This window comes from Pinus tabuliformis, chromosome 3_2 (assembly GCF_031772625.1).
Source record: "Pinus tabuliformis cultivar Carrire ecotype Pingquan chromosome 3_2, CPIR1, whole genome shotgun sequence".
Taxonomy (NCBI): Eukaryota; Viridiplantae; Streptophyta; class Pinopsida; order Pinales; family Pinaceae; genus Pinus; species Pinus tabuliformis.
Genome location: NC_142302.1, coordinates 1,058,837,940 through 1,058,861,096, shown reverse-complemented (window position 1 = coordinate 1,058,861,096; position 23,157 = coordinate 1,058,837,940).

Here is a 23,157-nt window from a genome sequence, read left to right as displayed (position 1 = left end):
TATTCATGTAAACCACATTTTCATTATAAATTTTACGTCAAGAATAGTTATGGTTGAGTTTATGGTTCTTTGGTTTTATATGTTTCTCGCCATTTTGGTTTACTTTTCAAAACTTATTGACTTTTAATTTATATCGAGTGTACCAGCTTAGTCAAACATGAGGAATAATGACCTTAGTCAAACATGATGAATAGTGATTCAGATTAAATTTTATTTCAGAGACATGTTGTCATTTATTATACAAACCTCCATGGAAAACCTTCCTCTTAGCCTCTAGATAAAGGGTGCAATTGTATTTCAATTTCTATTGGACTACTAGACTACTATTTAAAATGAAAGGTGAATGATTGTGATTAAGAAAGTTAATGTGGAGATAATTTTTTCCGATCTATTTATTACCTTTTGTGAGGGAATTATGTTCTAGACATTCATATAATTGTATGATCAATGAAATTCCAGCATTGACAGACACATGTACCATGTCTTCTTCACAATTGTACAATTTCGTGTAGAATTATTATTATTTTAAATAGTATGGTGCATATACCACTTGTATTAGATTAGCCAGATAAGAAATATAGCTGGAGCTAATATTTTAGTTTTGTATGTATGAGAGGATACTTCCCTACTAACAATGACGATGAATTCATTTCCATGCAATGGCATTGTAAGCATAACCATAGATTCTACCCTTCTAAGTCTTATACCAAAAGTAAGATTGTTAAATATATTTTTCCCTTTTATGCACAATTCTATTTTACCGATAAATTATTTGACTATGTATGCCACCTTAAGTTTGTTTTGTGCAATAATTAATCTTTCTAAAGAGTATGGTTTGTAGAATTTATAAGAAATTATATTTTATAGAGAATAGGTTATGAATTTATTAAACTTTAGAATTAAAATTTTCATATTTATAATTACTTTTTTCATATATGAATAAATGGAATCACATTATAGCTGGTTAACAAAATAAAATTAGAGAGTATTATAATTTGTAAAGTTTTAGTTCTAAATTTATTATATTTTTAAATTAATTAAATTTTGAGAAATATAAATTGATTTTTATATTTTGATACTACTTTTTAATGTTCCACGTGTCAACATCATATTAAATATAGAAGAAAATACACATGTATCTCATAGTGAGCTTTATACCATTAACATGTATAGAAAATTGTAATCTTAATTTCGAACTAATGGACTAGGTTAAGTGTGAATGGTTTAATGGATTGCATTGATTTTAATGAATATTTTTGGATTGCATTGATTTTAGCACATATTAATGGATTGGAGAGAGAGAGAGAGATATATTGATGCAGAATCTTGAAAATGTAACTAGTTTCGGTCATCATAATTGTTGTTGTAGTCATTTCAATATCTATCGTATGTAACAAATAAGAAAATAAAATAAAAAGACAGTATTATTAAAGCATGGATTTCATGCTCTTTATTGATGGTCTTCTATGTAAAAGCACGTTCTTTCTACTTCTAAGGTTTGTTAGGTCTTAGGATATATTGTCTAGAAAGCCCTGGAATCTCCTAAAGTATTAAATAAATCAAGTCAATCTAAAGGAGGCAATTTGACCCCTTGAGAAGGCTATATAAAGGATCAGTTTGACCTCATTCAACCAAAAAAAATTAATCATCACATCTAAATGTTTCGCTGAAGGTACAAAACTAGGTATGAAATAGATCAAAATTACAGAACTGAGTGAAAAAAAGACTGAAGGTAGAGAATCGAGTGCAGAAAAAGGCAACGGTATAGAACCATGAATAGAATAGGCTGAAGGTGCATAATTGAGGTAATAGACCAAAGGGTCAAAGTAGTTGTGCAAATTGCAGGGCTGAGGATGGTAGGTCAAAGTTGCAGCTGATTAGTGTAGGTTGAAGAAATCACTTGTTGGAAGGGCTGACTTAGTACTTGGAGAAGGACTTCATCTAAGGTTGGGTATTTGTATCTCATTTTAATAATATTCTAAAAAGACAATTATTTTTCTAGGTTTTCCCCTTAGACATATTTTTCGCTTGGCTGAGAGCCCAACTTTTGCGTCCGTTTTTACTACTATTTCATTCTTGATATTTGTTTCATGAATAGATCTAACTAAAGCACATAAATAAGACTAACAAAGTTCACAATAAGATATTAAGGTTATGGAAAATAAGAACTACAAGTTGCTACTTTACATTTTCCCACATGGTATTAAAGCTAAGGTGAACAAGGAAGGTAGCTGGAAGGACACTAGAACAATTTTCTTCTTAAGGGGAAGGAAAAAGGAAACTCTCAAATCCTAAAGAAGAAGAATAAAGGAATATTATCTCTAGAATGTATCTAGTTGGAAAACCTCTTTAATGAAATCATAAAGGGATATTATTATCACTCATCACTACTAGAAGTTGTTATTGGAGGAATCCTAAGGAACATATTTCAAGGAAGTCTCTTCAAAGGTCTTGAAGACATCAAGAAGGTTGGAGACATCATCAACAAGAATCTTCGTTATCCAGTAAGTATCATATTATTAAATCATGTTTGAATCTATAGATCATATGGGTTCTTTATGCAAGGAGAGAAATAAGCTCATTGGAGAATCAAATTATCTAGCATGGAAGAAAATGATTGACCTAATACTTGCAAAACAAGAAGTAATGGAGTATGATACTGGAGAAATTACTGAACCAAGAAAATACAAGACACAAGAACTAGCAAACAACAAGAAAGGAGAAGCAAGGGATCGAAGGATAATATTTGAATTAATTAAGTATTCTCTTATTCCATTTGTTGCAAAGTTAAAGGCATCCAACGGTATGCATGACAAGCTAGTGAATTTGTACTTTGTAAGTACAATAAGAGAAAAGATTAATTTTGTGTAATAAATTATACAAAACGAAGAAATCAAAGGATGAGGATGTGGAATATTTCTCATGAGAGTCTCTTAGTTAAGAGACCATCTCCAAGGACTTGGGGAATCAATTTCTAATTCGGAAGTGACAATCTATGTACTAAATTCATTGCCACCAGAATCATTGCAACAAGCATCTAATATAAGAAATATTCGACTCCCTTTGTCAAGTTATTGGCTCAATACATATTAGAAGAATCAACGATTAAGGTAAAATACAACATTGGATTAGATGAGTAGTCTCAAGCCTTTCGAGCTTCAGTCGAGAAGAAAATGAATGGAAAGTTTGTTAATTCCAAGAAGAAAGACATGTCCAAGGTTCAATGGTTCAAGTGCAATGAGTTTGGACACATTAAGAGGGGATTCCCAATTCAACAAAACAATAAGAGAAAGGAAAGGAGTGAAGCTCATGTAGCCGAGGAAGTGGGATAACCTGAGAAGAATCCGAAGAAGGAGTGAAGGATATTTACTATTAAAGAAGTTATTTTGTGTGGTAGGTCATTTATATGTTCTTTCATTTAGATAATATGAATTGTTAATATTGATCAGGTATGACATCATAGAGAGAAGCATATGATAGTAGCATGTATAGAATCTATATGATTAAGTTGATTTGTAGAGGTCATCTAGATAGATGGGTAGATACAACATCTTTGCATAATGTTCATCCAAGTAGTATCTACCATTATGTTAGAAGCTGTCATCATGCTTAGTTGAATAATCATGATTCACGAAGGACCATCATTTTTGGAAGGTCCTTGGGAAAATCATCATGAAAATGTTAGTAGTCATTCCATGTAATATGGAATCAATACTATTAAAGGGATGAAGGAATGCAATGGCTCAAGTTGCATGCTCACTTTAGGGAACATATCTAGATGATTGGGTGAAAGCATAGGAATGCATCTTGGATATAAAACTTTGGATAATATTTATATGTATAGAAACTTGTGAAAAGAAGGTTGGTCATAAAATATGCTTACGTATATTATATCATGCTTAAAAACAAAGAATTTGACTTACTATAAGATGAACATACAAGAGTATGCGTTTCTCTAATATATATATATATATAGTCATTAACATCATCTATAATCTTCAGACAAAATTTTGGAACATGATAATCAAGTTCAATCCTTTGGAAGTCTAATGCATGAAGTAAGTTTCATGGGGAGATGGTCTATAAGAATGTTGATGGTATGAGAACGTCATAATAATAGGGTAAGTCTAGTTTTAATGTTTGGTTATCTAGTTAACATTTGATCTTATTACTTGGAATAATGTTGCAGGAACACATGATGATAATTGAGGAAAGTTCAACTAGATCGATGGAGAGTATTGAGGGAATCTCAACATTTGATACTTGGAAACTATGATGTCAAGATATGGCCACCTTGTAATGGAAGGTAGTAGTGCGAGAAGATAACTTGAATGTCAAGGAGATCACTTTCATAGGGAAGTCATGATAAAATTAAAGTATGGGAAGGCTTAATGAAATGCCTTTATATAAAAAATGAAAGTGTTAAGGAGGAAATATGACTTAAATATTGTCACAAGAATGAAAAGTGTAGATGGATCCACAATACCTAAAAAGAAATCAAGATCGATACAAGAGATGTCAAGGAAAGAGAGATCCATGTACCTATGAAGATCAAGTTGTTGATACACTCATGAAGACATGCCATAAGTATTGTGGTGTTGGCTTATACTATTGAAAAGAAGTGTGGAAAAGCCTATGTTTTTAAGCAGGAGAAAAATGAATCTCCTTGAATAGAAGCAGGGATATATTCTCTAAGAGAATAGGGATATCCTCTTTGGTTGAGAGGGAGTGATGTTGGACATCACATGTTCATTATATTCTTTGTGTTTCAAGAACTTTACTAGGAGTAATAGCGATATGTCTAATTGAAGGCCTTGAAGAGAGAATGGTAGGGGATTGGATAAGCATCTATGGTTTCCTTGAGGATAAAACATCCAATAAAGGAAAGGTACTAACACTCTTTGAGGATGGGACAACAATCAAAGAGAAGAGTGGTCGAAGAGGATCGAGGATTGTAGATTCAAGATCTAATATAATAATATTCCTAAAGCACATACCTTGTGGAAATCCGAATGGGGTATGTGTCTTGTAGATATAGTGCAATATCACATGTAGATCATCCCAACATATTTCTCTTAATTAAACAAGAGCTTGTCTAGTTAGGCCTCAAAGATAAAGTTGGACATGATAATGATTCTTACAGTATTGCCTATGTTTTGTAATTTAATTGATCTTAAATTACTACATATACTATCAACCAGGGCTTGTAAGATGATGAAGTGTGTGTGCACTAGTTGTGCTAGAATTCATTATTAGGGGAGTAACTTTTCAAATTATATTAGGATGTTTTCATGCACATGTTCTATCTAAGAAATTGTCACTCTTGCAAGAAAGGAAAATAGCATACTGAAAAAAAAAAGCTAAATTGAAATGTAGAAGTAAATAGAAAAATCAAATCCAAGTTCACTTTATGCTTGTAGAAAACAAAACAAATCTAACATTGCAGAAATAAATATCACACGAGGAAAATTAGATTTACTTCTCACTGATAGAAATGAAACTAATATTAAGTACAAAAATAAAATATCGCACTGGAAAATCCGAATCACACTAATAAATCCTTGCAATAATTATACTCCTAATTGTAATTTGAAATTAAATGACTCTACTCTAAAATTTACATGTGCATAATAGATCCCTTTTTTATTTATTTTCTTCATCCTTCACACAACAAAATGATTAGAACTATGAAAGAAATCTTCAGTAAACTCTGTTACAAACTCTATTCACACTGTCATAAGCATTCTCTAAGAAATCAAAACTGAAAGATTAGCTATGATAATCTAATGCTATAAAAATGAAATATTGACTAGAAATTAAATGAAACCTTACAGCTCCCATTGGTCCCTCCTGGGAGTTGTAGGTACACAAAAATAATAGAGAATAAAAATGCATTTGAACACAACGCACAGAGGGATAACAAGCTCGTTCAATAATTTCAAGAGTATTTCAAAATAATAACTAGTATGTCATCGTTGTGCCAAGAGGCAGGTTTTATAACGTCCTTCAATAAAATGTATCAATATTTCCAAGACAATCCTACTTGAAAAAAACTCTGAAAATAACATAAGATAACATGAAATAATGATTCTTCACTATTTTCTATTGGAGAAGCAAATCGTGAGGAAAAATATCAACTTCATCCTTATCATGGATCTCCTCGCTCACCTAATTTGTCTTTGGCTTCTTATTCACTGGGTTGACCTCCACGTTGACATGCTTATACATCATCCATATCCTCTTGTTGGATCATGGATATAGGTGGATAAAGCTATGCCAGTTATCAGGTACCTTTCCACACATTTCGTTTCTCAACTGGTATTCCAAAACGTACAAATTCTTTGAGTAAGTTGCACAATCAATCATTAGTTGTAGAATTGATGTAATTTAGTAGGTTATGCAAATATTAAATCAAAGTATAAGGAAACAATGAAATTATGCATAAAAGATGATTAAGTACCTACCTTTTCCAATTACCTTGCAAGATGACACCTTTTTGATATTATTATTGTAAAAAGGGAAGAGTATGGAGTGAATTGAGTTTAGGGAAGGTGTCGAAAAGGAGCAATTTTTGGTCTTAAACATTCTCCCACTCAGAAGATATTGCACATCCTCATCCTCAAAATTTCATAATTTTGTGACCCACTTTGTCAGTAAGTTACCTCCGAGGCTTGAGAAAGAACATCTAAATTAGTATTCTCTATTTTTTTGGTTCTGGTTCCGATTGCCATCCTTGGTTTCTTCATTAAAATCCTACATTGCAAACCCATGATTTTACTTTTGGGAAGTTTATTTTTAAACTTTAACGTCTTATTTTTCTTTTACTCATGGAAAATATGTAAGGGAATATATTCATTTTGAGTCCTTTAAATTTCATTTTGTAACCTCATTGCTTCATGTTCTTACTTTACAAAGATTTTTAGCACTTCTAGTTCACAAATTTCCTTTTTAGGAACCTTTTCAATTTTGGATTCTTATGGATGGCTGAAATGAACTTCTTCACTCATAATATCTTCTTGATTTGAGGATTAATCAACAAATTTTCCTTGTGCTTTTTGTTTAAGAGATTCTATATAGTCATATATTTCTTGTTGAACAAGGTTGATTTATGGGGTCTTTCTTTTTGGACTTGCAACCGGTGATGATATTTTATTTTCTTCTTCTTCTTCTATATCAACAAAACTTGGATATTGTTTAATGGTTGATTTCATAAGTCATGAACTTATTCTTGATGGTTTTCAGCATTGAGATCTCTCTTTTTCTTGTTATTTTTGTTTTTCTATGTTCCTTCCCTTGATGGACCTTCATGTGTACTGGACATTTTATTCTTTCTAAGACTCCATAAAACATTTGAAAGAGGAGTTTTATCATTAGAATATTTGTATGTGTGCTCATCTTGTGGAATTTCTTGTGCATGTATTTTGTTTTGAAGCTTAGGGTTTGAGGGGAGTTTCCAATGACTTCTTCTTATCTTTGAACTCAACTCATCTTTCTCGAGTTCCTTATAATGATTTCGAACTAGAAAATCCTCCCAATTATCCCCTTTACTCTTCAAATGGGCTTCAATTATTTTTTTTACTAACCCGCAATGATACGGAGAACTACCAATAGTCTGTATTTTTCTTTGGATATTAGTAACCATTTTTCTTAAACTAAAAAGTAGGAAATATGGAAAATTGGTTTCGTTTACATCAATAAAATGGATCATCAACTGAGCATGATAAAAGAACATATTCCCAAACCTACCCTCACAGGTTATGAACTTCTGAATGATTAACAATAAATTTCTCCATTTACTTTTTAAAATTTTTGTTGGAATTCCCTTCTTAAAAATGGAGATATCCATAACTAGGTTTTTTAGGAAGATTTCCCATTATTTCTCTTTGTTATGTTGGTTTTTAAACAAACTTTCCCGTTTCTTGGGAATCATGTAGCTCCTGCCATGAACAAATCTGTTAAGAGGAACTTGATATCTCCAATTCCTTCTTCTATCACATCATAGGCCCAAGAGAATGCCTTTGTAACCTCATCATGCCCACCAAACTTTTGAAATAACTGTAACCATTGTGCCTACTACAATTGTTTCTTAACTTGTGGATAGGCTTCAAGAAACTTGGTTCCACTCAACTTAGAACATAAAATAACTCCCATCGTGAGGAAGCTTCAGTCCTTAATTGTGATTTTTGACATGATTATGGAGTGTAACAAGGATGGGAAAGGAGTTTAGGTAGCAGTTGAGGTGTTTTCAGAAAAGAAGAATGAAACAGAGCCAAAGGAAGTGGCATATAATGTGAAGGAAATGGAATAGTGTAGAGGATAAATGAGATAATATACGGACAAAGGTGAATGAATTTAAACAAATGCAAGGTTTTAATGTTGTTCACATTTCGTGATGATTACCAAAAATTAATGCATTAAATGGCAAAAAATGTTATAATCATCTCTATTATATAACTAATATTTACATACCTTTCATTCTGCCTTACTAATCTTTTTTTTTGTGGGTTGCTCAAGTTTCTTTAGCTGTGATCTTCATTTTATTTTGTTGTAATCTGTCAAGTTAGCTGTGGAAATTCATGAGAGTTGTAGATTATTGACAATTTTATAGTTTTCTTATTCTTGTAAAGAGAAATAAAAGAAATGGGACAAGAATAGGGAAATTAAAAGAAAAACTAGGTTGTCAATGATTCTTGATTTTCATCTTATATTTTCTATATAAACATGCCAACAATGTTGGTTTTCCTGTATATATATATATATATATATATATATATATATATATATATATATGTATATATATATGTATATATATGTATATGTATATATATATATATATATATATATATATATATATATATATATCTTGTATGGATATATATATATATATATATACATATATATATATATATATATATATATATGTATATATATATATGTGTGTGTGTGTGTGTGTGTGTGTGTGTGTATTCCTAAAAAAGAAAGTAGAAGGCTAAGTTGGAGAAGAAGAAGAATCTTCCTTCACCAACTTCAAATTAAGATTATCTTTTAGATTTATTATGAACTCTTCTGGTGTTAATGGTTTATGAGATATTTGTAATCTATGACCATTTACAAGGAAAGTTACTTTTTCTTCATCAATGGTTTTAGTTATGACTGCTCCATTATCAGAGACAGTTAAGCACCAAGCCAATGAGTTTGAAATTTTCCTTGAAAATCTTTGAATTTAGAATCAAAAAGCAATGCCTAATCACGTGATTGGAACTTCCTAACTTTGATAAACTTATCATGCCATATAGATTTTTTCTATTGAACTATGTTGGTTCTATGAATAACATCTTTTCATATCTCACTAAGTTAATTCAATTGTTCCATTAATTTTTTTTGGGCTTTTGGTAGATCAAGATTGTTGTTTTGTGGGTTTTTATTTGGAACTCAATAGGAAATAGTACTTTCTTCCCATAAACAAGTTGATAAGGAGTATGTCCCATTGTGTTTCTCCATGTGGTATGATATGCACATAAAGCTTCTGGAAGATTTTCTGCCCAATCCCTTCTATGCAGATATATAGTCTTCTTAAGAATTGCTTCAAGTACTCTATTAGTAGCTTCAACTTGTCCATTTCCTTGTGGATGATATGGAGTGGAGTTCCAATGTTTGATATTGTATTCTTCCATTATATTTTGCACAAACTTGGATATAAATTGAGTACCTTGATATGTCACAATTTACCTTGGGACACCAAAACGAGTGAAAATATCCTCAAAATGAAATGAAAGTACAACATTTTCAGTAGAAAGATGAAGTGATTTAACTTCTACCCATTTCATGACATAATTCATATAAACAAGAATGTACCATTTTTGCCTTGATGGTGGATTAATTGGACCAAAAAAATAGAAATCCCACTTTTCTAAGAGTTCAATAAGTACCTGAGGTTTTAGAGGCATTTCATTAGAAGGAATAGGATTTCCCATTCTCTAGAAAACTATCACATCTCTTAACATATTATTTGACGTCTTTTAAAATAGAAGGCCAATAATATCTTAAGAGAAGGATTTTATAGGAAGTCATTTTATCAACAAAGTGTCCTCCACATGGTTCATCATGACAATCCTTTAATAGTTTTGGTACTTCATCTTCTTTGACACATCTTCGAATGATTAAATTAGTCGATGTTTGTACATTTCTCCATTTATCGATGAATAATATGCATTGATTTGAATAACATTCCTTTTCTCCTGAGGAGATAATTATGATGGTAACTTTCCTCTGGACAAATAGTTAACAATATCTGCAATCCAAGGAGAGTTAATAGATACTGCAAATAGATATTCATTAGGAAAATTATCTTTTACGGGAACATCCTTATTATCATTTTGGATTCTATATGGAAAATAAACAATTGTATTCTCCTTCCCAGGCCTATCCCAAATAGTTATATTAAATTATTGTAATAGAAATAACCATCTTGTAACTATTCCATTAGTAATTGATTTATTCATTAAATATATAATTGCGGAGTGATATGTGTGAAAAAAAGTTTCATAACCAGTGATATAGTGTCAAAACTTATTAATGGCATTTACAAGAGCTAAAAGTTCCTTTTCTGTTACCCTATAATTTAAATCTAGAGGAGTCAAATTTTTACTTTTGTAATAAATTGCATAACGAGTCAAATATTTTGTCCTAATAAAACTCCTAAAGTTGTATCTGAAGCATCAGTTGAAATGTGAAAATGAAGATTCCAATTTGGTCCTCTGAAGGTGGGTGCTTCAGAAATATTTTCTTTCAACGTTTCAAAAGCTTTTTGGCAATCAAACTTCCAAAATGAATTCACAGTCTTTTGTGAGTAATTTGAAAAGTGGAGAGGCTATCTTTGTGAAGTTTTTTACGAATCTTCTGTAATAACTAGTAAAACCAATAAAACTCTTAACATGTTTTTGACAAACAAGATCTGATAATTTTTAAATAACTTCTACTTTAGATGCATCCACATTAATTACGTCTCCTTAAATATGGTGGCCTAAAACAATTCCATCTATGAACATCAAAAAACATTTTTCATGGCTTAATGAGAGATTTATTCATTTACATCTAATAAGAACATTTTCTAAATTTTCAAGAGCTTCCTAAAAAGACTTACCATAGAGAGTAAAATCATCCATGTCAAGTTCCACACAATCGTCAATTAGATTAGGAAAATGCCTAGAAATTCCCTTTGGAATGTTACATGTGCATTATATAATCCAAAAGGAAGTACCTGATAAGAATAAGTTCCCCATGGACAGGTAAAAGTTGTTTCATCCTGATCTTCCAAAGCTACTTGGACTTCGTTATATACACTAAAACCATCCAAGAATGAAAAATACTTTTTATTTTCCAATATATGAAGTACTTGATCTATAAAGGGAAGCCGAAAATCATCTTTCAAGGTAGCTCTATTCAATTCCCTATAATCGATGCATACTATCCATTTTCCATTTTTCTTTCAAACAATCACTAATGGTGAGACCCAATGACTATCTCATATTGGGTAAATGAAATTCACATTCAACAACTTTTGTAACTTCTCTTTAACAATTTCCCTTAAATTTGTAGTGATCCTCCTCTGGGGTTGTTGAACTGGTCTAGCATTTTCTTCAATATAGATATGATTCATACAAGTGTTAGGATCAATTCCTTTCATATCAGTATATTCCCATGAATAAGTAGATGAATGTTCTTGTAACATATTTATCAATTCTTTCTTTTGCGATTCTTCCAAATTATCATTAATGTTCAATGTTTTCTTTGGAAATATTTCTATTAAAGAATTGCCAAAATTTTCCATGGAATGTAAATCCATTTGATGTGATGATAGATATTCAAGATTGTATTTTTCTTGAAAATTATGGTCTTGTTCACAATATGAGGAAGAATAATTATTATAAAATTTGATCTTCTTCATCTATTTGCGAAGTAGAAAATATTTGTTGTCTATCAAAATCTTCATTATCATCATATATCAAAACTTCACTTTCTACTTCTATTGCCGTTTTTGCAAGATGATATAGTGTGAATTTCTTAGTAGGGCTTCCATCATCAATAAACATATCATGAAATCTACAATTTATAAAAGCATCATCTATAGCTAACCATGGTTTTCCTAGAATCAATGGGTGTCCTACTAAATTATTCTTGGGAGTTGAAATCATAAAATCAGCAGGATATTCCCAAGAATCTAAGGAGACGATAGATCTTCTAATGCACCATCTCGCTTGATAACAAATCAATCTGCTAACTATAGTAATGTTGGTTTGTATTGATGATTAGAAAGTTTTAATTGATCTGTAGTTTGTTTACTCATCATATAAATGGATTCTCGTAAATTGATTAATGTGTTTGGAATCTCGACACCATTAATGTGTATTTTTACAATTGGACTACCTAGATCTAGATATTTTTGAACTGTTGGTTCTCCCATCATAATGTCTATAATTTTCCAACTAAATAATTTTTTTAACTTCTTTTCTTCTTATTCCTAGTTTTTTAATGATTAAATCCTTGATTTTCTTTGCAAATATTGGTATTTCCATTATAGCTTGTAACAAAGGAATTTTGATGCAAACATTTTTCACTTCATCTAACATATCATATTGAGGCAACACAATTTTTTTTTCTATTCCTTTGTCAACTTTTAGCCTTTCAGGAAAGGGTGGATTTTGAGTAAAAACAAAAGGTTGTTCTGCAATGGAAGTTGAACTTATTGAGGTATCGTGTATAGGGGCACTCTCTTTTTAAGGATTTTTTTCTTGATTAAGAGATGTTTCTTTTTTATGCAATTCATCCTCTCGATATTCTTGAATAACAACACATGGTAACTTATTTTCCAAAACTCTACTGGATCTAATTTGAACATTGTTTAGGTCTAATGGATTTATCATGCAAGCTTGGAAATTTTGACCTTCTATATTATAAACAGGTTGTGAATTTTTATTATTCGGATTTCGAAATGGGTGAGCATGTAGTTTATTGGTATTTTGGAGGTATGATGTGGATGGTAATTGAAGTGTTGATTATAAGGCTAAGTTTGATTTTGAAATTGTTGAAAGGTGTTTGATTGAGAAGGATAGTACAGAGGTTGATATGGAATAAATGGTTGTTGAAATTGGTTATACTAAGGATTCCTAAGAGGATACTTGTTATAGACAATTTTGTGCCTTACAGCAACAGACATGAATTGTCAATAATCCAAGGGATCCAAAGTTCCCTAAACATGATGTTCCTACCCCTAGAGGAACAAGGTCAGCAAACCAACAACTCTCAGATCAGTTCTCCACCTGAAAATACTCAAAAACAAGCAATCCTGAAATCAAAGTAGGTGCTCCACTAGGTTTCTGCGCTGAAACTCAGTTGCTCCATGGTGTACCTGCGTTGGAAAGAAAGTGGGACAAAGGCCACCTGCGCTGAGCGAGATGGGACAAGTGGCACAATGAGTCATTGCTCTGGAATCCTCCAAAAATGACACTTGGATCAGGGATTTCGCCTTGTGATGAGTCAAAGGCTTTGTTTCTCGAAGTGGAAGCAAGGTTCTCCAAGTGGACTCAAGAACTGAAGATCAACTAAAGATTAACTGAAGAGAGAGAGGACACAAGGCAGCTACACATCAGTTGCAAGCTGACTCATCCTTTCTCAATTCATCTATATATTGAGCTCTCTCCTATGAGCTCAGGAGGCTGGAATTTGGTGCAAAGTAATGATATGCTGTTGGTTTCACTATAGAGCTATTGGGTGATTGTTTGAGAGAGGTGAAGAGGAGAAATTCTTTCTGCTGGGAGGTGTTGCTGGATTGGAGCCTTCAATGGTTATAATACTCTCAGAACCTTTACTTCTTCATTAATAAAAGCTATTGAGGTTCTTCTATGTGCTCTTGTTTCAATAATATATTGTGATAATTGCATGTTTGGTTTACACTAATCCTTGAACCAGTTATGATTGCATGCTTCTTGTAGTTTCCTTCTTTGTTATTTTGCAGGATCTCATTGTAGCTAGGCCAGCAAAAGAGCAAGGAGCTGGGAGCAAGCAGCCAAAGAGAAGAGTTTGGATTCGACATTAAGCGCAAGGCAACGGTTAGTGCATTTCTCCATTCTCTTTTGCTTTCATAAAGAAGTAAATCTTAAGTAGTTTGTTTTACAGTTGTTGCTAAGGTACTATCACCCTTAGAGTGAGATAGGGTCATCCGAGTCGGATACTTTTCCCTACAACAAACTGGCGACTCCGCTAGGGATCGTATCCGTTTGATTGTGTTTGTAGTACTTCGCTATTCATTTCCTGAACAAAAGAATACCAAATCGAAAAGCTTTTGACTATATCAAAAGCGAAGTAGAGGGCAGCTACTCTAGCTCATTTCTGAGCAAGTTCATGATTTGAAGAGCTGATCTACAAGGATCCTTGTAAGCTCTTAGTGATAGCTTTTCACCTTCCTAATCATCCCTTTGAGTGTGCTTGACTGATTGTTTCTGATTTGAGCAAAAACTGTGCATTTTTGAGAAAATTATGACCCGGAAACTGTGAAAACGCAAGTTTCGTTTTCCAAAGCAGGTAGTACACAGGCTACCTGCTTTGCAACGCAGGTCCCGAAGGGGATACCTGCGCTGAGAGCCAGATTGGCTGTACAGCACCTGCGTTGGCCCAAATTTGCCTAGTGCATTTGGGGTTTCCTCACTTTCTCTTGCCTGTTTTCACTTAGATTTTACTGCTAGGTGTCAGTCTTGCACCTGTTCTGAAACCAATATTACTTGCCATCATTCTGCCTCTGTTATATAACGAAATTGTACTTGTTCTTTGTATTTCTTACTCATTTACAATTTCCCATAACGAAGAGTAAACTAGTCTTGCTTTTGGCCTCTTAGATCTGAACCTGTGTTAGGCATTTTGCTGGTCTAAAGAGTTAGCTTGTTTGCTGTCCATAGCTGATTAGTCATTTTTACTTTCGTCAGTATGGTTTGATTTCATGCATTTCCAGTGATTAAGCAAGTAAATCTTAAGGTGTCTTTTGATTTTGGACAAGCTTGTTTACTTTCGCTTTAAATCGAAATCAAAGTTATATAACCACTTTCTTTTTGTAACCCATCCACATTAAGAAAGGGAAAAGAAAATACATGCATTGTGCATTTTTCATTTGACTGTTTGCTTGGCGATTTAGAAAAAATTTGCATTTAGTGTGTGCTCTATGATCTGTGTGAAAAGATTTGCCTTTCTTTTCCCTCAGTAGTTAAGGTTTTCAAAGTTGAAAGATTGAAAAGTTTGTTTCTCATCTTAGACTGCATTCAGGAATTTGTTATATACATCTCGTGGTGATCCTTAAAGGCAAACTGCTAAGCAAGATCAACATTAAAATAAATCCAATTTACATAACAACGCTTTGTAACATAACGCAAACACATAGAGGTCTAGGTAGAGACGTGTTCCGACGTCGTTAAGCACAGTGACTGTCGATCTCTACGAAGGTGGGTGATTCCTCCTGAGAGTTGGTGGCACTAATAGGACTTGTGCTCCCACGTACCGTCGAGTATATATTGGGAGACCCCTATAGGCAATTATCCTTTATCCATAGGAAGCCGTGTCGGCCGCCCTACTGATCGCGATGCAGTGAACACAGCATTCACGAAGATCGACCACCCGTACCGTAAAACGTATTCTGTGGTTTCGCGAAAGGTTTGGCACACCCTCTGCCTAGATCTCCAGAGCAGTTTCTTTTGGCCTTTTTCAAACTCTATAACTGAAAAGGTCCAACCGAGCATTTGTCACTTCGGGCTTGTTAAAACATCGAAGGCGACCAGAGTCATCTTTAGCTTTTTCTCGACTCTTAAAACATGAAAAAGCAAGTTTGTGTCTAAAAGCGTCGTTAATAAAATTTATTCTAAACGGAACATAATCACCTATTATTCCCACGTTGATCTTTCAATTGAAAAGTATGGAGCCCACCAACCAAGGAGGTAACCTTGGCGGAAGTCCAAATCCCTTCTCCTCTTGGGGAGATGTTGGTGCGCCTCATATGGCCACACTGTCACTTCCAGGATTGACAATTGGCCTACCTGTATGGCTCTTTTCAACTAATGTAGTTCAGATCGCCACTAATCCTGAGCAGTCGAATCAACAGTCAGACTAGTCTAAAACTACCCACCAGCCTTCCACTTCTTACAATTCTTCCTCTGATCCTTCATCTTCACAAGGTAGAGCCGGCAAAAGTCAGCCTCCCATGGAGAAGAAGGAAAAGAAGAAAAGAGAAAAGAAGCAGAAGGGGCCTATGGCGAAGGCGACTGGGGGCAAGCAAATGACAACTGACAAAAACCCACACACTGCACGGACCGGGCCTAAATCGCCATGTGTCATTTGCAAAGGGACCCACTTCCATCGTGATTGTCCTTGTATTCCCCGGATACTAAGGGACTGGTCCCCAAGGTTGCACAATCCGGTAGCATCAACCTCTGGTAGTCATGTTGATTGCAGTTCGTCAACTAGCGAGAGTGAAGGACGAAGAGGGAGACCAAGATCACCCTGTATGTTGTGTGAAGGCGATCATGCCATCCACCGATGTCCATTCTTAGATGAGGTGAAGAGAGTTTTGGAAGGTCGTCCGGTATCACCGTTACGCCTTCCTCCTGGATACCAAAAACTCGTGCCTAATCCCTCGATAGATGAAAATCCAGCTGACCCGCTCAAGTGGTCGGCTGAAGTGTCGGTCATTGAGAATGAACGTACTGAATCCGGACCAGACGAAAGTCTAAAGGTCGAAACGGCAGTTGACCCGGTTCTTCCTTCAGAGGTTTCATCCTCCAATGACTCCGTCATTGAAGACCCATCTTCAAATGACACCCTCACTGAAGAGGATAAGGATGACACCGTCCATATTCTTTTCATCAACACAGACTCTGATGAGCATCGGGGCAATGCGCCCATTCCTTTATCACAGGAAGGAACATCATCAGGGTCGTATCCGGCCGTATATTCGGTCCCACCACCAAGCAACCTAGTCGTATCCTTTGATTGGAATCAACTAGGCAGACCCCGGTTACCAGCCAGTATCCCATTCATAATCATAGTCCAAATCTACAGAATGGTGATGGCTGGAACTATCATTGATGAAGGGGCATCTGTGAGTATCCTTTCCTCTATTGCTTGGAAAGCACTAGGTTGCCCGGTGCTTTTACCTGAGATGAGAAATCTATCAGGTTTTGATAAAGGAACCAGTCACCCGTTAGGGATTCTCCCCAATGTTCCAATTACATTGAAAGGGAAGACAGTTCATATGAACATCATGGTCGTCCAGGGACCCTTGGTTTATAACTTACTCCTTGGACGAGACTATATATATTGCATGGAGGCGATAGTGTCCTCCCTCTTCAGAGTTATGTGTTTTTCGCATGAAGGAAGAATGGTCAAGCTCGTAGACCAACTTTCATTTCCAGGATCACGCATCGCAAATAGTCAAATACCATCCCTTAACGGTTTATTCACTCAAGGAATGCCACCACCCCCAGTTCTACTTCCCGATGAATGCGAGTAATTCGGAAAGAAAGAACTAGGACCCAGGGGGCATGCACCCTGGCCTGCCTTGGGCAGAGAAAACCTTGGGTATAAAGTTAATTTCCGCAGAAGAATGGACTAGTCCGTACCCCGTCCGAAAAAGGAAGAGAGGGTTGTTCTAGGATAAAATTCTTTTGTCAAAGTTATGTGAAGCGGAAGGATCGCTCCCTTTGTCTAAAAAAGTAGGCTCTCCTAAGGAGGAGATCCACTTGTGGCAGCAAGTAGCCATCATCTTTGAATGTCAAGCCTCACCCATTAAAACAATATGTTTTGAAGGATAAGTAGGGGCAGTCTCCAAAGAAAGAGATGAAATTGCTGAAACAAGTAGTCACCATCCTTAGCAACCTAATGATAGACATCGCCGAAAAGAGAGTTTAGTTTACGGCAGCAAACAAAACCATTTTTCAGATAATAAGTAAGAGGACCTCTCCTCCGTAACATCAATGTTTTATCTGTTGCGATCCTGCAAAAATTAAAAAGTGAACTGATGGGAAGACAAGTACCGTCGGCACCGAAAAATAACGAGAAGACAAGTATCGTTAAAAATATAGCAAGACGACAAGTAGAAAAACAAAGGTGGGACAGAGGAGAAGAAGAGCCTTGAAACTATACTTTATACCTGAGGGCATGCGAACCTTTTGGAGTGCAAGCATGGGACGACTATTTATTTTTTTTAAATTTTTAGGTCCTCCCTTTAAACCTGTAGGTCTAACCCGTTAAACTCGTAGGATTAGCCGTTTCCAGCTTGCATAAAGAAAGGATGAAAGGCAAAAGTTAAAACCTGCCAAATTGGAGTAATTAGTGAGGTATCGCTCCTTAAATAAGATTACCTCACCTAAGGCATTCCTTGTATTAAGACTGGTATAAATTGAGCAGTTTTAGCAATGTTCATGCTCGTTAAAAAATAAACGCAAGAATTGAGTAGTTTTAGCAATGTTCATGCTCGTTAAAAAATAAATGCAAGAACTGAGCAGTTTTAGCAGAGTTCATGCTCGTTAAAAAATAAACATTAATTGTGAGCAATCTTTCCCTAGCAGTTCAAGCTCACTCAGAAAAAATGAACCGGTAAATAACCATTGAGAAAAGTAACCTTTGAAAGCCATATTAAAAGCCCTTGGTCGTGTTTATATGCCATCACCTCCATCCGTTCATTTTGGCCAATCGTTCATCTCCATATGTGTGTTTACCCATTTTGAGGAACAGCTGCGAAGAGTGATTTCACTTAGCCATCCTTGTGACACTGTCGTGATTGGAAAATTCCAACCCGTACCTGGAATCTGCTGCTATCCCTGTTTATCACTCGTTCCTCAAAAGACGAGTCTTCTTTGAGCTCTTTTCACTGACTCGTAAAATATGAAAAGTTTGCCGAGTTTTGGCCTTCCAGCTCGTTAAAAGGACCGGAAGAGCTATCCCTCCTCTAGATTTTAATCTTTTTGGACCTGAGGGATTATTGCACAAAAAGATCGAGCGCTTGTTTTGTTCGGCTCGTTAAAGAAATCGAAAATTCATCCCTTCTGTATGGTTTTATACTTTTTCGGACTTAAGGGATTAGAAGACGAAAAAGGAATTTTGGAGTTAACTTTCCGTACCTTTTCAGACTCTCTAAAAATGAAAAGGACCGAGTTTTCCTTGTCGTTAGACTCGTTAAAATGATTAAATAGCGACAAACTTGTCTTTAGACGAGAACGAGTTTCCCTATCGCTAGGCTCGTTAAAACATAGCGATGGGCTTGCCCGAAGGGCAGGTTATAGAACAAGCATATGTTATCCTCCTCAAGCTTGACAAAAATAAAGAGGTACTGGTCAGCAATGACTGGGGAAAAATTGGGAGAACCTCACAGCATTAATGGTAGCAAGTCGCTCTTGAACATGACACTTTGTCCTCCGTATCACATCGGGTTGGGTTGTTTCATTCACCAGTCTCATAACCATGGTCCTCGCCACACCATCCACAATTGGGGTAATGCTACCAATCCATCACATCAGTGTCGTTATATGTTCAAGAGATGGGGTTCTGCAAAGAGTCAACCGTGTCCCATCCACTGCCATACATTATCCTTCATCCACTTCATGACCGCCACCCTGAATCATACATCACAGTTTGTTTTCACCTCATCACAATCACTAGCTCCGTTCTGTGTCACTGATGTGGGATTCATTAAGGCCCTCCTTTGACGGATCGCTCCTTGTCGACATCAGCTCATTATCCAAGGAGTTGATCTAGGAACACCCCCTTTAGTACTTTGAAGCTTGCATACCTCAATGGAAAGTTTCTCACTTCCGGCGACAGGTATACATCAATGACCTTCGACCAGAAGATTTTGCACGGTGGTCGACGCCAAGTCCTTTATTCCCATCATGTGAATTGTACTGCCGTACCTTGAGGGTCATCATCCTTATCGGTGATTCCTCTCGCGCTTGTTAACGGTTTACATCATTGACCGGTAATCAAGCGATGTCTTTCCATGTTCGACTTCAAAAAATTCTCACATGGATCGACTTGTACATCGAGTGAAGATCGGAAGAGATTGAAGACCCCGGATCTAGTTTCATCCATCCGGGCTGCGATATATATTCAGGATATAAAGACATTTGATATGTACATCATTACAGCAGATGATCATCCTTCTCAAAGGATGATAATTTCAGCAGAGAATTATCAGTCTACAATCAGACGATCGTCTGTTCTATGTACCAAAATGTATTTATAAAGCTGAGCATGGGAATGCCCGCCTCAGCTAGATCATGAAAATGTATGAAAAATAATGTATTGTATTGTATCTTATTACAGGACACTTCTCAGCAGATTGAATGAACTTCGGATCCTCTCAATAAAGCATTTCACCCGATAAACGACCTCATACTTTAGGGGGCATCTGTTATAGACAATTTTGTGCCTTACAGCAACAGACATGAATTGTCAATAATCCAAGGGATCCAAAGTTCCCTAAACATGATGTTCCTACCCCTAGAGGAACAAGGTCAGCAAACCAACAACTCTCAGATCAGTTCTCCACCTGAAAATACTCAAAAACAAGCAATCCTGAAATCAAAGCAGGTGCTCCACTAGGTTTCTGCGCTGAAACTCAGTTGCTCCATGGTGTACCTGCGTTGCAAAGCAAGTGGGACAAAGGCCACCTGCGCTGAGCGAGATGGGACAAGTGGCACAATGAGTCATTGCTCTGGAATCCTCCAAAAATGACACTTGGATCAGGGATTTCGCCTTGTGATGAGTCAGAGGCTCTGTTTCTCCAAGTGGAAGCAAGGTTCTCCAAGTGGACTCAAGAACTGAAGATCAACTAAAGATTAACTGAAGAGAGAGAGGACACAAGGCAGCTACACATCAGTTGCAAGCTGACTCATCCTTTCTCAATTCATCTATATATTGAGCTCTCTCCTATGAGCTCAGTTGGCTGGAATTTGGTGCAAAGTAATGATATGCTGTTGGTTTCACTATAGAGCTATTGGGTGATTGTTTGAGAGAGGTGAAGAGGAGAAATTCTTTCTGCTGGGAGGTGTTGCTGGATTGGAGCCTTCAATGGTTGTAATACTCTCAGAACCTTTACTTCTTCATTAATAAAAGCTATTGAGGTTCTTCTATGTGCTCTTGTTTCAATAATATATTGTGATAATTGCATGTTTGGTTTACACTAATCCTTGAACCAGTTATGATTGCATGCTTCTTGTAGTTTCCTTCTTTGTTATTTTGCAGGATCTCATTGTAGCTGGGCCAGCAAAAGAGCAAGGAGCTGGGAGCAATCAGCCAAAGAGAAGAGTTTGGATTCGACATTAAGCGCAAGGCAACAGTTAGTGCATTTCTCCATTCTCTTTTGCTTTCATAAAGAAGTAAATCTTAAGTAGTTTGTTTTACAGTTGTTGCTAAGGTACTATCACCCTTAGAGTGGGATAGGGTCATCCGAGTTGGATACTTTTCCCTACAACAATACTACCGACCTTGTGTCCATAATGGATTTTGAGGTGGCCAAATTTGCCAAGGCATGGTGTATTCCAATTGTTCTGAGGTTGTGCAAATGATTGGCATTAAGGATTAAGACCTTGTCCCATATTTGGTTGTTGTGGTGGCCATGGTATTTTACCCATAAAACATAATTACTTCACTTGGCTTGCTTCAAATTCATTTTGGAAGACTTCTTTAAGTCCAGAAATTGCAGGGAATTCCTTTGTGATATGAATTTCTACACAAATAGCACATATTTCTACACTTTTAAGAGGACATTATCTTATAGCATGTTTCTTTTTGCATTTAGGACAAAAAGTTGATAATGAAAAATTTTCAACTTTTTGCTTTTTTTGAACCTTAAGAGTATCTATTTTTTCACTAATACTCCCTAAGATATATGTTTTGAAATTTTCAATCAAATCTTCTATTTTTTCTCTACTTACTGCCCTAGTTGCAGACTTATAAATCCTAGAGATAACAAGGTCTCTTGGATTTTTCCTAGTTCTAGCCTTTCTTCTTGAAATGTGTACACACAATTCATAAATTTCTCTAAATGATAACTAAGAAACATCTCCTTTTCTCGTTAAATTGAGAAGATCTACCCACTCATCCCTAATGGCTTTAGCAAAGGAGCTCTTGGAGTTTCTTCGTCTAGATTATGAATTTTAGCCCTTCTACCATTATAAGAAGATGTTTCAACGAAATCGTCAAGATTTTCATCCACTTTTTGCATTATTTTAAAGACTTCATCCTTAAGGTCATGAGGCATACAATAATATTTGTATTTGTCTAAGAACACCTTATTCATTTATTCCCATGTTATTATGGCATGTGTTCCTAATCCCATAAAACATTTAAGTGCTCCATCCTTCTTCTTTTTTTGTAAATCAACCTTCTATTCATTCTTCAAAAAATTGTAGATCATTAAAAAAAACACAGGTAGTCTCACTCCAACTAGGTTTAATGACTACTGTTATTAGTGAGTGACAGTAAATAAAAATAATAGAAAGTAACAAAGACCACAACTGAAAGGGCCAAAAGCACCAAAAGGTAAACAAGATACATAAAATACCTGATACCATACCATATCATATAAATCATCAGAAGTGATGGAGGTTGGGTTGTTTGTGTCTATTCTAAGAGGTAGAGGAGGGCAAAAGGTGCATTTCACATTATCTTTGAAATGGGCCATCAAGGCCTCCAGATTTTCAACTTACTTGGAGAGTAGATTCTTGCCGCGCTAGACCACCACCACACATTCCTAAGTATGGCACTGAAAGTAGTGAATCTTGTTTAGTGTCGTGATAAGTTCTGCATGTTCCTCCTACATCACATGATTTATGGTAGCCAATCTATCCATAATTCTCTGGATTGGGTCCCGTCAATGATCCATGCAACATCTCTTTTGTTGCCCCCTTCGTCCATGATGTACCACCCCCTCAATTCGTCCTCTTCCATGACGAGCAAACCCTCCTCAGTGTTAGCCACTTATGTTGTGGCCACCTCAACCACCCATTAGAATTCCCGAGTCTCTGCCTCCTCGAATATTTGAACCATCCTTGCAATTGTCGCTAGATCTTCCTCCCCCATGGCATGCTAAAGCTAATGAGTGAAGATGACCAACACTAG